The following is a 13,794-nucleotide window of genomic DNA, read 5'->3' as shown; positions in this document are numbered from 1 at the left end:
GCTAAATACCAGGTATTGGCTGATTAATCACATTCGTTTTAATCACATTAATCACATATCCAATAGGGCACCAACTGATGAGGTCCTCACCCTGTTCCTCAGTCTCTAGTGCTCTCAAAATGAAGGACACAATTGTAGGAAGTAGTGCTGAAAAAACTCATTGAAGCAAAGGGACCTGTACCCTAGTGTGAAACTGCTGCCTATTTCTCTGATGAACTGGACACCCCATGAGCCCTGAGTTCTTAAAATTTCTCACTCGTAGTAACTACCCAAGAATGGCATAAAAGTAGGATGTTTAAAATAGTAAACAAAGTATTCATGCAAACCTCATTCCTGTCATAGTCCTTCTATCATGCTGAAATAAAACCACACATTTTATATGAGGATCAAATTCTGACAGAGGAATCTGCTTAGTGTCCACAGAGCCACAAGACTGCAACATTGCAAATACTCTTTATTTGTTCCTTCCCTCTAATGTCTTAAGAACACATCTGTGCTTTCTTTAGGATCTTAAAGTAATGGTCAGTCACCTTTCAGTTTCCCCAATAAAAACCACTGATAACAGAAGTTCTATCATTGAACCAGTCCCCAGGAACCTGCTGCTGTCAGTGAAGGGAATATGCTGAATTGTGCACACTGGGATACTCTGGTGAAGGGCAATGGGGGGGTAGGCTAGAGTTCTGGTGTTCCATCACGTCTTCTCAATACACATGACCAGCAAAGGAAAGTGTAACCTCAATAAGGAAATGTTGGCATGAAATTATATCTATTTATATATCATGAAGAAGTCAAAAGGGAGGTGATAAAACAATGAAAGCAGAGAAAAGTGATTCTCTGCCCAGTGTAAATTTAGTCATAAGTCATCACCTGTTGGGTTAATATTTATATACACCACGAATAAGTTTCCAGGGAAAAGATCTCTCACATTCTTGAAAATCAACACATATTTGTTGAAATTTTGAATGTATAATGGATTTATCTCAAGGACCTTCTCGACAACTTTTTTAGGAAGACCAGTGCACAGCCACTCCTCCTCCACATGGTATTTGGGCCACTTCTAAAACTCCTTGTTCCTGTTCTCAGATAGTGTCCACAGCCTGCCTTGCTAGGGCCACCTTCTCACCTATTGGTGCCAAGTCTGAACAACCCAGATTAAATCCGTGTCTTCAGGAAACTCCTCTTGTGGACTAGAAGTTAGGGCTGGGAACTTGGAAATACAAAGAAATGGAGAAGACCTGTGTCCTAGAGAACTGGAAATAACACAAAGAAGCAGGAAAGCTGAGGAGAGAGTTGCAGGGTCTCCTTCTGGCCTCCTCAGTCTCAGATTACATTCTATTGAAAGGCCCCATTGTGAAACCATCAGGGCATGTTGCTAACCCACGTAAAGAGAGGTCTCTCTGTTAATCAGTTAAGGGTAGTCTATTGTGAGGGGACAGGATGGTTGAGGAAGAACAGAAAAGCAGATCCCAAGGCATGCCTGAACAAACAGGAACTGATAATGATAAGCAGGAGCAGAAAAACCAGAGTGTTAATATGTAACTGTCATGAGGTTTATCCAGGAACATAAAGTGAAAAACAACTTTGCCCTTTAGGTAATCTATATGTTGGGTTCAAAATAACCAATAAGAAACCTGTCACTTCCCACGCACGCGAAACCTGCCCCATTATCCTATAAAAGACCTGTACCCCAAAGCCTGGTGTGCCAGTTCACCAAAGCTCCGGCTGAGGTTTTGCTGAGCACCCACAGGCGTCTGTGTCTGAATAAACCTCTTGCGTTTGCAGCCAGTGCCTCGTGCGTCTTTCTTGGACAGGGAATCGGTGGGTCTTTCACTATCACACAAGCATATATTCCTCAGAGGGAGGAAGTAAGAACATGTAACCAAGCTGCCAGCATCCCAGTGAGAGGCCTCTGGGAAGCAAAGTCTCACTAGGAAGGGGTCACAGGGAGGTACTCAGGGAGGTTTTCCAGCTTGGAATAAAAACCAGAAATAAGATCTCCTGTAGTGAGGGAAGCAGGCAGCATTTCCAGTCCCAGAAACATGGCCTGACTTTTGTGGGTTTCTAGGACTGCCATAGCTTACTATGTCATATTCATGAAGGAGAACAGGAGCCTATTTACTTTTCTTAAACAATCACATCCTTTAAGAACAAATCAACACCAAAAGCAGTAGAACACAGGAAATAATTAAAATCAGAGCTGAAATCAATGAAATCAAAACAAAAGAAACAATTTTAAAAAATTGACAAAACAAAAAGTTGGTTCTTTGAAAAAATAAATGAAATAGGAGAAAGAAAACTCAAATTACTAACATACAAGATGAAGAAGGAAATATCAAAATGGACGTGTGTAAAATACAGAAGACAATTAGAAGGTATCTTGAAAATTTATATTACAAAAAAATAGAAAATATCGAAGATGTCAACAAATTTCTAGGGACATGACTTACCCAAACTGAATGAGGAGGTCATACATGATTTAAACAGATCAATTTCAAGCAATAAATAGAAAACACCATTAACAGCCTACCAACCAAGAAAAGCCCAGGACCAGATGGATTCTCAGCAGAGTTCTACAAGACATTCAAAGAAGATTTAACACCAATACTCCTCTAAATATTCTATGAAATAGAAAAGGATGGAACCCTTCTAAACTCATTCTATGAGGCTAATATCACCCTGATACCCAAACCAGACAAAGACACATAAAGGAAAAAATCTTCAGACCAACATCCCTGATGAACATAGATGAAAAATTCTCAATAAAATTCTGGGAAATTGCATACAGAAACATATTAAAAAGATAGTGCACTACAATAAGTGGGCTTTATCCCAGGAATGCAAGATTGGTTCAACATACGGAAATCAATAAAAATAATTCATCAAATTAGTAGAGTTAAAAACAAGAATCATATGGTCATCTCAATAGGTGCAGAAAAAAAACATTTGACAAAATACAGCACAACTTCATGTTCTAAACTTGAAAAACTAGGGATAGTAGGAACATACCTCCACGTTGTAAAAGCTATCTATGCTAAACCCAAGGCCAGCATCATTCTAAATGGAGAAATACTGAAAGCATTCCCTCTAAAAACTGGAACAAGAAAAAGATGTCCTGTTTCACCACTTCTATTCAACATCATCCTTGAAACTCTAGCCAGAACAATTAGACAAAAGAAAGAAATTCAAAGGATACAAATAAGCAAGGAAGAACTTAAACTATCACTATTTGCCAATGACATAATTATGTTAGGAAGATCCAAAAAAAATGCCACCAGAAAACTTCTATAACTAATATATGAATTCAGCAAAGTAGCAGTATATAAAATCAACACCTGCAAATCAAACATATTCCTATACATCAGTGATGAATCCACTGAAAGAGAAATTAGGAAAACTACCCCATTCACAGTAGCCTCAGAAAAAATAACATAGGTGAAAGACTTCTACAATGAAAACTACAGAACACTAAAGAAAGAAATTGAAGGAAACCTCGGAAGATAGAAAGATCTCTCATATTCCTGGATAGGCAGAATTAATAAAAATGACAATACTACCAAAAGCATTCTACAGATTTAATGCAATTCCTATTAAAATCCCAATGACAATCCTCATAGAACTAGAAAAAGCAATCATAAAATGTATTTGAAAAAATAAGAAACCCAGAATAGCTAAAGCAATCCTTAGCAAGAAAAGTGAAGCAGGAGGCATCACAATTCCAGACTTTAAACTATACTACAGAGCTATAGTAACAAAAATGGCATAGTATTGGCACCAAAATAGACATGTAGACCAATGGTACAGATTAGAGGACACAGAGACAAACCCACAAAAATACACTTATGTCATACTAGACAAAGGTGCCAAAACATTCACTTGAGAAAAGATAGCATATTCAACAAACAGTGCTGGCAAATCTGGAAATCCATATGTAGCAAAATGAAATTAAGCCTCTATCTCTCACTCTGCACAAAAATCAACTCAAAGTGAATCAAAGACTTAGCCACTAGAACAGAGACCCTGAACCTAATAGAAGAAAAACTAGGCCCAAATCGTCACCATGTCAGCCTAGGATCTGACTTCCTTAACAGATTCCTAAAGCACAAGAAGTAAAATCAAGAACCAATAAATGGGAAGGATTCAAATTTAAAAGCTTCTTCTCAGCAAAGGAAATAATCAATAATGTGAGGATACAGTCTACAGATTTTGAGAAAATCTTTAACACATACACTTCCAATAAAACATTAATCTCCAGGATATAAAAAGAACTCAAAAAACTTAACACCAAAAAAGAAAACACACACACACACACAAATAACCCAATCAACAAAATCGCTAAGGAACAGAAAAGACACTTCACAATACAACAAACATATGAAAAAGTGTTCAACATCTCTAGCAATTAGAGAAATGTAAATCAAAATTACACTAAAATTTCATCTCACTCCTGTCAGAATAGCCATCATCAAGAATACAACACTAAATGTTGGTGAGGACGTGGGGAAAAAGTACACTCATGCATTGCTGGTGGGACTGCAAATTGGTGCAACCACTATGGAAAGCAGTATAGAGATTCTCAGAAAACTTGGAATGGAACCACCCTTTGGCCCAACTATATCACTCCTCGGTTTATACAAAAAGGACTTAAAATCAGCATACTACAGTAATGTAGCCATGTCAATGTTTATAGCAGCTCAATAATTTTTTTTCCAATGGAATTTTACTCAGCTTTAAAGAAGAATGAAATTATGGCATTTGTCAGTTAATGCATGGAGTTGAAGAATATCATGCTAGGTAAAATAAGCCAATTCCAAAAAAACCAAAGGCTGAATGTTTTGTCTAATATGTAGATGCTAATTTACAATAAGGTGGGGGGCACTAGTGTTAGATTAGATATAGAAAAGTGAAAGGAGGGGAGAGTAGGAGATGTGGGGATAGGAAAGATTGTAGAATTCCACAGACATTATTACTGTATGTATATATGTGACTGCATGACCAATATGATTCTACAACATGTACACACAGAAAAATGAGAAATTATATCTCATCTATGTATGCTATATTGAAATGCATAAATACATTCTACTATCATGTATAACTAATTAAAACTAATAAAAAAGAAATTAATGAGCAAGATTATTGTTAGACATAAATTTGCAATGGAGAACTAGGTTTGCTCAGCGATATCTACAATAGCATAGGCACCAAGGAAAGGTATAACCTTTTAGCTAATGGATAGTTATAACCTCTTCAAAAATAATCATACATTCTAAATAGATCTAGAGTGACTTTCAGTCTATAGTTTTTCAACGTATCTGATATCTGCTGGATTGTTCATTTTTCATTCCCCATCACATATTTCTCTTTATTCTAACAGATTTATTTATGTGGATGCTATTTAAGTTTACAAATCATCTTAATATGTTGAATTTAGGTGGGTGAATACCTGGGAAAAAACATGAGTTTATTAAATAGAAGGAAATTCTTTAAATTACATTTAGGTAGTGTTTGGTCTTTGGAATTCATAGCAAAAAAAATTATACACAATTTTATCAAAAGTTTCTTTAATGAATAAAGTGTCATCTGATCCTTGTTAATTGTTGTTCTTATTATCCTTTTTTGTTGCTCCTCTTCATGCAGTGCTATATCAGCAGGCATAAACCAGAGATTGATATATGACCATTAACTAATTAAGTCATTTAGTAAACATCTGTTTAGCAATGTGTCACTGTGACCGAAAGACCTGGCAATATAGAGGGGGGGAAAGTAGCTCTGAGCCTGAGATGAGGCAGAACATCATGGTGGAAGGACTTGGTGGAGGAAAACAGGATATGGCAAAGAGAAAGGAGAGAGAGAGAGAGAGAGAGACAGAGAGAACAAAATTCAAACCCCAAGTACATACCCCAGTGACCTACAACCTCCATCCATACCCTACATGCCTATAGTTACCACTTAGTTATCATACCATTGGTTTGGATTAATCCACTGATTAGGTTACACCTCTCATAATCTAATCATGTCACCTCTGAACATTCTCATGTTGTCTCACACGTGAGCTTTTGTGGGACACCTCATTCTAAACCATAACATCACTTAATAATCCATGAGCGATTCTTGTTTCTATGGATATCAGCTATAAATTTCTTTGCCTTGGAAAATGCTTCCTACTATTTTATTTCCAGAGATACATCATTGGTATGAGTTTGATTTGTACTGAGGCATTGAATGAATTTGTAAAAATAGATCTGTAAGAACAAATAACTCCAAAGAACAAGAATCACCAGTCAAAATTCTAGAGCTGCCTTATCCCAAGACTGTGTTCACCGTAACTCCATTTTCTCTCTTTCTCAGGTGAATGTCCCAAAGCTAAAAATTCCAACATATCTATGAAGGATACTAGGCATATCTTTTCAAATTGGATGTTTTATCTTTGACCAGACAAAATATGAAAAGGAGTTCCTATCCCATACTGAGGACATGTTGGAAAAGTAACTAAAATTCCTTAATTCTAGGAACAATAAAAAAAATTTCTATTCTTAGTTCTTCACCAACACAAGGACCAAGACCCTCAGGGAAGGAGTCAAGGTCACTGGGAATGGCGAGGCTCCACTTCTCATCCTAACCGGTGGTTGGACAGAGACATTAGAGGGCACACAGGTGGCTCTGAGGTGTTCCACCTGCTGGGTGCTGTGTTCCCAATTGCCAGCATCTCTGTTTGGTCCAGAGATGTCTGTGAGGCCAAATTCTTGCCAAAGTGCTTGCCCTATTTCTGAGGATGTGCTGCTTCTCCTGGGGTATCTACCAGAGAATGGCAGAAAGGAGCCCTGCATGAGAAACTGAGGAGTGCTTTCCACGTTCCTCTGAGGAAGGAGAACTGAAGTCCTTTCCCTGAGAGACCAACATCCAGGTTCCTGGTGTTACATGGAGCATAAATGTCAAGTAGATTGTTGTCTCGAAAATTCAAGGAATGAAATCTGTGGACACAGGGTGACAGCAAAGTAACTGGATTTATTAGAGTAATAGAAAGCACAGCTCCCAAAATGGGAGGGGGTTTCAAGAGACAGATGCCAATAGGTGTCTGTTGTCTAGAGATTTTTAAAACCATAACTGATGGTCCAGTGCAGGTGACTGGTAGGGTGTGGGACAAATCAAGCTCTTCATGTTCAGAGCTTAAAAAGTGCATAAGTTTAATGCCTTATTTACATAATTAAGAGGACCCATCCAACCTTGTGGTTTGACATGTCTGTTGGGGAGAGGAAACACTTTACCTAAGGGTAGATTTGGTGGTCAGCTATTGTTAACGGTAGGAGTAGGGTAGCTAAAATAGAGCCATTGTGGTTAAAGCTGTCAGGGGCAGTGACAGGATGTTCTATAGGTCTGACGTTTCCTTCGGACAAATCATGATATTCTCCTCCCCCTTCACCTTCTCTGAGGCCCTTATGCTGTCTGTCTATGGGTGTTCCTGCCTCATGGAGGCAGAGGCACTGCTGTGGGGTTGCCTCTTCCACCTTTCTCCTTCTGTCCTCAGACACTGATTTTGTGATTGTGCCCTGACAGGAAATGAAAAAATAGAAAAAATGTTTCTTAAGGTGCAATTTCCATCTTAAAAAATTATTTATTACCTGTTGATTAAAAATACTAGGTTGATTAATTAAAAAAGAATAGAAGAAAGTGGGTAGTGACTACAATAAAATGAGCAATGTTGAAAGAAAGTGATTGTTCCTTGTATTAACAACATCCAATACTACATACATTTGATAAAGCTGGTTTTATATGGAATAATTAACTTTCAGTCTCTCTGATCAACTATCAAGTATCACTACTAAATGGTCAAAGTTTATTTATCCTGAACTGTTTCTAAATAAATGATCCAAATATTGGATCATCCAAACATTGGAAAGTTAACTAAAAATCCTTAATTCTAGGAACAATAAAAAATATTTCTATTCTTAGATCAAACAAAAAAACCACTACATAAATTACTTTTGAGTTCAGTTTTTTGCTCCATTTTCTTTGTGAGAATGAAACAATACACCCTCAGTTTGTTTTAAATTTCTTCCCTAAAGTAGCAACAGAAAAGTGGAAAGAGGAAATGGAGCGGACTGGCAGCTTTATCTTGACCACATTGACCTGCACAGGAATCCGGCAGGAGATGCTCACTCACAGCTTAATCCCTAGTTTCTGAGCAGAAAACCCTTAGTTTCTGATTCATTGAATCTGAGGGATGGGGAGGCAAGGGAGAAAGTAGACTGATAGCCTGATCTGAAGAGTTCAGCTGCTGGCTTTAGTTGTTATTACTTTAAAGCTATCATCATTGTAACTATTGCTTTTAACTCTGTATTTCATTGTCCACATGATTTAAGAGACAGTGTTGTTCCAAAAAATGATTAGTTCATGTTTTTTGGCATATAACGTATGAAGGTATAATTTCATCATATCAATGACTAAAAGGGGTGAGGAAGAACCTCTTGAAGATTAAGTCTTTTGTATGTTATTGAAATGAAGCTGGCATAAATTTCTATTAGAGTTTTATGGCTTTAAGATATTAAATACAAGCTGGGGGTAGCAGCACATGCCTATAATTCCAGCAGCTCAGGAGGTTGAGGCAGGAAGATCACGAGTTCAAAGCCAGCCTTGGCAAAATTGAGGAGCTAAGTAACTCAGGTGAGACCCTGTCTCTAAATAAAATACAAAAGGGTTAGGGATGTGGCTTGGTGGTTGGGTGCCCCTGAGTTCCATTCTTGGTACCAAGAAGAAAAAGATATTAAATATAATCCCCATGGTAAATATTACATGTGAATACTGTCCCTGCTATTAGGATTAGTATAGTCACCCTAATATTAAACAAAATTCACTTTGAATCAAAAGAGGTAGAAGAGATAGAAGAATAATACATACTAATAAATATTCTAATACAGAAAGAAGATATAAAATTATAAACATTTATATCACTAATAATGGGTGTTCTCAGGTGTTGAAGTCAAAATGGACAAAACTGAAGTGAATATATGCAGTTCTACAGTAACTGAAGAATTCAGTACCAAGGGATATATAGACATATTCTCCATGGACTCGATCATGAATTTCTGATCCACTGACAACATCCTATGTTTCTGCTGGAGTATAAGAATGGTTCTTAGGGTAAAGTTAGGTAGCATTTCTCCGAAGAGTCTTAGTTATGTTCCAATACATCTAAATCTACTGTAAGAGTAAAAGAAATTGAAGTTAAAATGTAAAAGACTGGGTATTGTAAAGCTGCTTCTAAGCTGCAAAGCCTGAGTTAAAAAGTAAAGGACCAGGTATTGTTACGTTCCTCTGCTACACCCCAAAACCTGAAATTCCTGTAGCTGTTAGGACAATACCCGAACTGCCCAGTAAATATTCCCCCTGACCCTCTGGTTGTTTAATAACTTAGGACCCTGTGTGGCTTGGCACGTAGGCATCGCAGGACCTAAACCAATCAGTTTGAATGTGTACCCCGATTTAGAACTGACCTTTCACCCCGCATGGCCTGTTCCCACCAATGAATGTACTAATCATGTTCAGGAATTGTTGTTTGATTTTCCCGTGGTGTATGGTGATTTGTTAAAAGAGACTGTGATGCATGTAAAATCCCCGCCCTCCCCCAAAAAGTGGACTTAAACACTGCTCAACTCCTGCTCAGGGCTCTGGGCTGCTCTCCCTTCTTGAGTGAGCATGGAGCCCCAGTGCGCTGGATTGGATCCTCAATAAACCCCTTCTGCGAATTGCATGAGTTGGTCACTTGGTGGTCTCTTCCTCCGACGTTCGCCGGACCCTTACACTACAGCTGTCATCCAATAGATCTCTTGTAAACTTACTATTGAATCATACTGCAAACAATGAGTGAGATTTTTTTTTTATTGGCAGACTTAACCAACCATGATTTATGTGAGCAGATAGTACATGATAGAAGGAAGGAAGAGTATGTCTGGTTCTCAAGGATTCATTGGGAGTCTGTTGTTATTTCTGTGGTTGGTTTAAATGTATTGGAAACAAGCACAGCCTAACTGGAACAGAAACAGATTTTTTAGGATCCCTTGTAAGTACAAAGGAAGAACTGATGGCTAAGTATGAATAATCTAGAATGGGTAGAAGAGGGGAAGATCTTGAATATCAATTTTGATCATAAAATACATGGCAATAATGAGGGCTATAGGTTAGACTTTCCTGTTGTGGGTACCTAAAAAAAAATACGAGAAGCCATCCATTTGAAGAAGTCTTGAAGAAAGGAGTGGATTTTCTGTGAAATATGAAAGGATCTTGGCAAATAGGAAATGGTTTTCACAGATGCTGTGGGTGCCCCACCCAGCTTCCCTTACCACTTACCCTTTCAGCACATTCCACTGGTGTCTTACAACAGATATTTCAGATCCCAGCAATGCCAGGGAGTCAGGCTGCCAGGATCATGCTGCAGATATTGAAGGAAGCAGGAGGAAAAAGCTCCCATCCTAAGGGCCAGATTCCCAGGCAGATTTTACCTGGTTTCCTGGAGTTAGCTAATGGGACTAACCTCGTGGTTCACACAAAAGGAACCACTGGCTCTTGCCCCATTCCTTGGCTTCATTCCCTTCCAGTTTTCATTCCTTATCTCCTACTCTGCTTTGTAGCATTACCTTCCGAGCAAATCCCTCCGTCTCAAATCCTTGACTCTGGAAGGAAACCTCAGGCAACACAGCCCAAGAACCCCTGTGTTTATTCTAAATTACAGATAAAACCAATGGTCCTATATGACTGTTGTCAGAATAAAAAGAGATCTAATTATGAAAAAGAAGTAATGATGCTGATGGCAATTATGACACAGCACAAACCAGAAGGACTCCAGGAAGTGCTCTGGTTTGAACCTTAAGATCTGTTTATCAGTAGCTCTGTGGTTTTGAATGGGTTACTGAACTTCTGAGGGCTCTAGCTGTTTTAAAATGGATGGAATTTTTATTGGGAGAGTTAACATAGGGTACTCCATCTAAACTAGTGAGCCCTGTGCATGGAGTATAGCAAATGTTTAGAAAATAACTTCCTTGTCTGCAATCATTGTGTACTAATGTCAGGACCTTTGTCTTTTCCTATCAATTGAATTCTCAGCTTCTGAACCTACCATAAAAGCAGTAAACTAACTACTACATGGGTGCACTTAACATTTCAGTTTACCAGACCTACTAAAGTATGTTCTTCCCAGTTGGAGATAAATATCATCTTATCTCAAGCTAGTTCAATAACACACCCTTGGAAAACTCACAAAAGAGCTCAAAGTTCTCCTTCAGTTACACTATCTATCCAAACCTTCCACCAGAGGATGCTCAAAATATCCCCTTTGCTACTACTTAGTCATTGAATGTGCTCTGTGGTTTCAGATATTTGTAGAGAAGTTTGGTAAACCCCTTCTGACTTTTGGCATGCTTACATATATAAATTCACGTTGTCTTCAGGGAGGTGGGAGCTGGGAAAGAATGGAAATCCCCAGGACTGGGGGAAGAGCTCATCAGAATTCTAAACTAAAGTTTAGCTGTTGGGACTAATCTTACCAAGTACTCCTGGAAGCTGCTTTTCTACTGGCTCCAAAAGATCCTTGCTCCAGATTTTACAGGTAAGGTAAGGACATGGGCAAGGGTGGGAAGAGATTTGCAAAGTTCTGGTAGATCTTAAAATATTTTATCCAGTATAGTGTGGCATTCTGCCTGACATGCTACATAATGGATCTAGTAAAGACTAAATTGTGGTGTAGCCACATAGACAGCAGAATTCATTAAGTGTCTGCTAAGTTTGTTTCCTGCTGAATCAGACACAATATCAGTGGGGAGTAACTGAAGGTTCAAAATGTCTTAATACTGTTTTTCTTCTTCTGCCACCTTATGTCCCATCATATACTTGTCACTAAGTGACATTTGTCTTTACTAACACCTGGTTTTGCTGTTTAAACTGTAGCCTGAATATTTTAAGAAGTTTTCATTATTTTCATGAGGGAGCAATAAATGAAAACGTCAACCAACATAAATATTTGCTGGCATTGTTAAGGACAAAAAAAGAAAAGAGAAAATAGAAAAGAAAAAGGAAAAGTTGAAACCCAGAATGAACAATGAAGCGGTTTCTTGAAAACAGCAATATATTATTATCATATTGGCTTGCCCCCTAAACCCCAATGCCATCCACTCCTGCAATCTCCTTAGTCCCTTTTGTGTTGGTTCCTATTTTTTCTACTCCAGTGTCTCTGCTGTTAGGATCACTTAATTCAACAGCTCCATATTGCTGTCCTTTGGGATGCATTCTTTCCAACTGTGGTAGAGGCCCATGACTTTTATAAATGTACAAGATGAGAGAGTGGATCAAAACACATAGAAAACAAATGCACATTTGGGCTTATTGTGGATTAGATTTAATTTCCAAACTCAATATTGGTCTAGCAATTTTGTCACTCCTTGGAAATCCTTCCTCCTCTCAACTTCTTTCCATAGCACATGCTAATGAGTCTCATGATTGTTTGATTTCCACATATCTCTTTGATCAGTGCCTTTTCCTTTCCCTCTAAACTTTGAACAAAACTACACAAAATAAATCAAAAGCAAACATAATAAAAACAACAAAAATAAAAACATAAAACCCAAGCTAGACTAACATGGATTTAAAAGAGAATTGTTTTCTTCCAGAAAAATCTATCACCAACATTTCTTAGCATTTTCTTCTATTTCTTAGCATTTTTCTTCTTTGTACTTTTCCTCTCTCTCCTGCAAACCTCTCTTTTTAAATAGTAGCTGTAATGATATAAATACAGAGTCATTTACTTCCACTTTAGGAAACATTACTTCCACTTTAGGCTTAAAGAATTGAGCGAAATGCCAATGTGATAGCCAGTTACAAGGCTGAGAGATTGAAAATTAAATTTAACTCACTACAAATCCAAATGTGCATTTGTTTTCTATGTGCTTTTTAAAAATATTTTTTCAGTGGTCAATGAACCTTTATTTTTTACTTATTTATGTGTGGTATTGAGAATCAAACCAATCCAGTGCCTCACACATGCTAGGCAAGTGCTCTACCACTGAGCCACATTCCCAGCCCTGTTTTCTATGTGTTTTGATCCACTCTTACATTGTTTTCATTTATAAAAGTCATGGGCTCTACTAGAGTGGGAAAGAATGCATCCCAGAGGCACACACAAGCTGAGATGTAAATTGCAGAGCAGCAGTTATGAGTATGGCTCAAACACTGTAAATACTCAAAGATATGCTAGAGGTTTGGTCTTCTAAAAGCACTAAAGATGTTACGCAGAGACCACCTGGGAACAATATATAAAGCACTATTATTAATACACATGCTAATGCTATTCACGAGAAAGTCCAAAACCTTAAAGCTGTTAGCTCCCACATTAGTAAATTCACTCGAAAGCACGAGAGTTTGTAAGCTCAGAATATCTGTATACAGATTTAGTTATATAACTTCTGTTTTTATAGCTAATTAGTGTAGATTATAATTGGGAGTTGCCACATTTTTCTAATCTAAATATGATTCTCACCTCTGCTACATGTAAGTCAGGCAGCCAAAATTCTACTAATCTAATATGCCAATATTGCATTAGCAGTACATTAAAAAAAAAGACACCTGACATCTGAGCTTTTAAATTCATCATAAAATTGCCCCTGTCTACAGTACAAGCATTCCCTGACTTCCATGCCCTGGAGCTGTGCCATTTGTGAAGGCAATTTGTGACTTCCTACTATTGTTTCCAAGCAGCAGTTTCTGTTTTTTTCTTTCATCTAGAGGATTGACAGGGCTTTGGCTATGAGA

The 13,794-nt window shown here is 37.9% G+C and overlaps 1 protein-coding gene across 16 annotated transcripts in view; it reads right to left on the bottom strand.

Annotated features, from left to right (window-relative positions):
* LOC143405204 (volume-regulated anion channel subunit LRRC8B-like) overlaps positions 1-13,794 on the bottom strand; it is a 176,894-nt gene that overhangs the window by 74,214 nt on the left and 88,886 nt on the right. The gene's annotated exons all lie outside the window — the stretch shown is intronic.

The sequence above is a fragment of the Callospermophilus lateralis genome, chromosome 7 (assembly GCF_048772815.1).
Source record: "Callospermophilus lateralis isolate mCalLat2 chromosome 7, mCalLat2.hap1, whole genome shotgun sequence".
Classification (NCBI taxonomy): domain Eukaryota; kingdom Metazoa; phylum Chordata; class Mammalia; order Rodentia; family Sciuridae; genus Callospermophilus; species Callospermophilus lateralis.
This window is presented reverse-complemented; position numbering and strand designations above follow the sequence as displayed.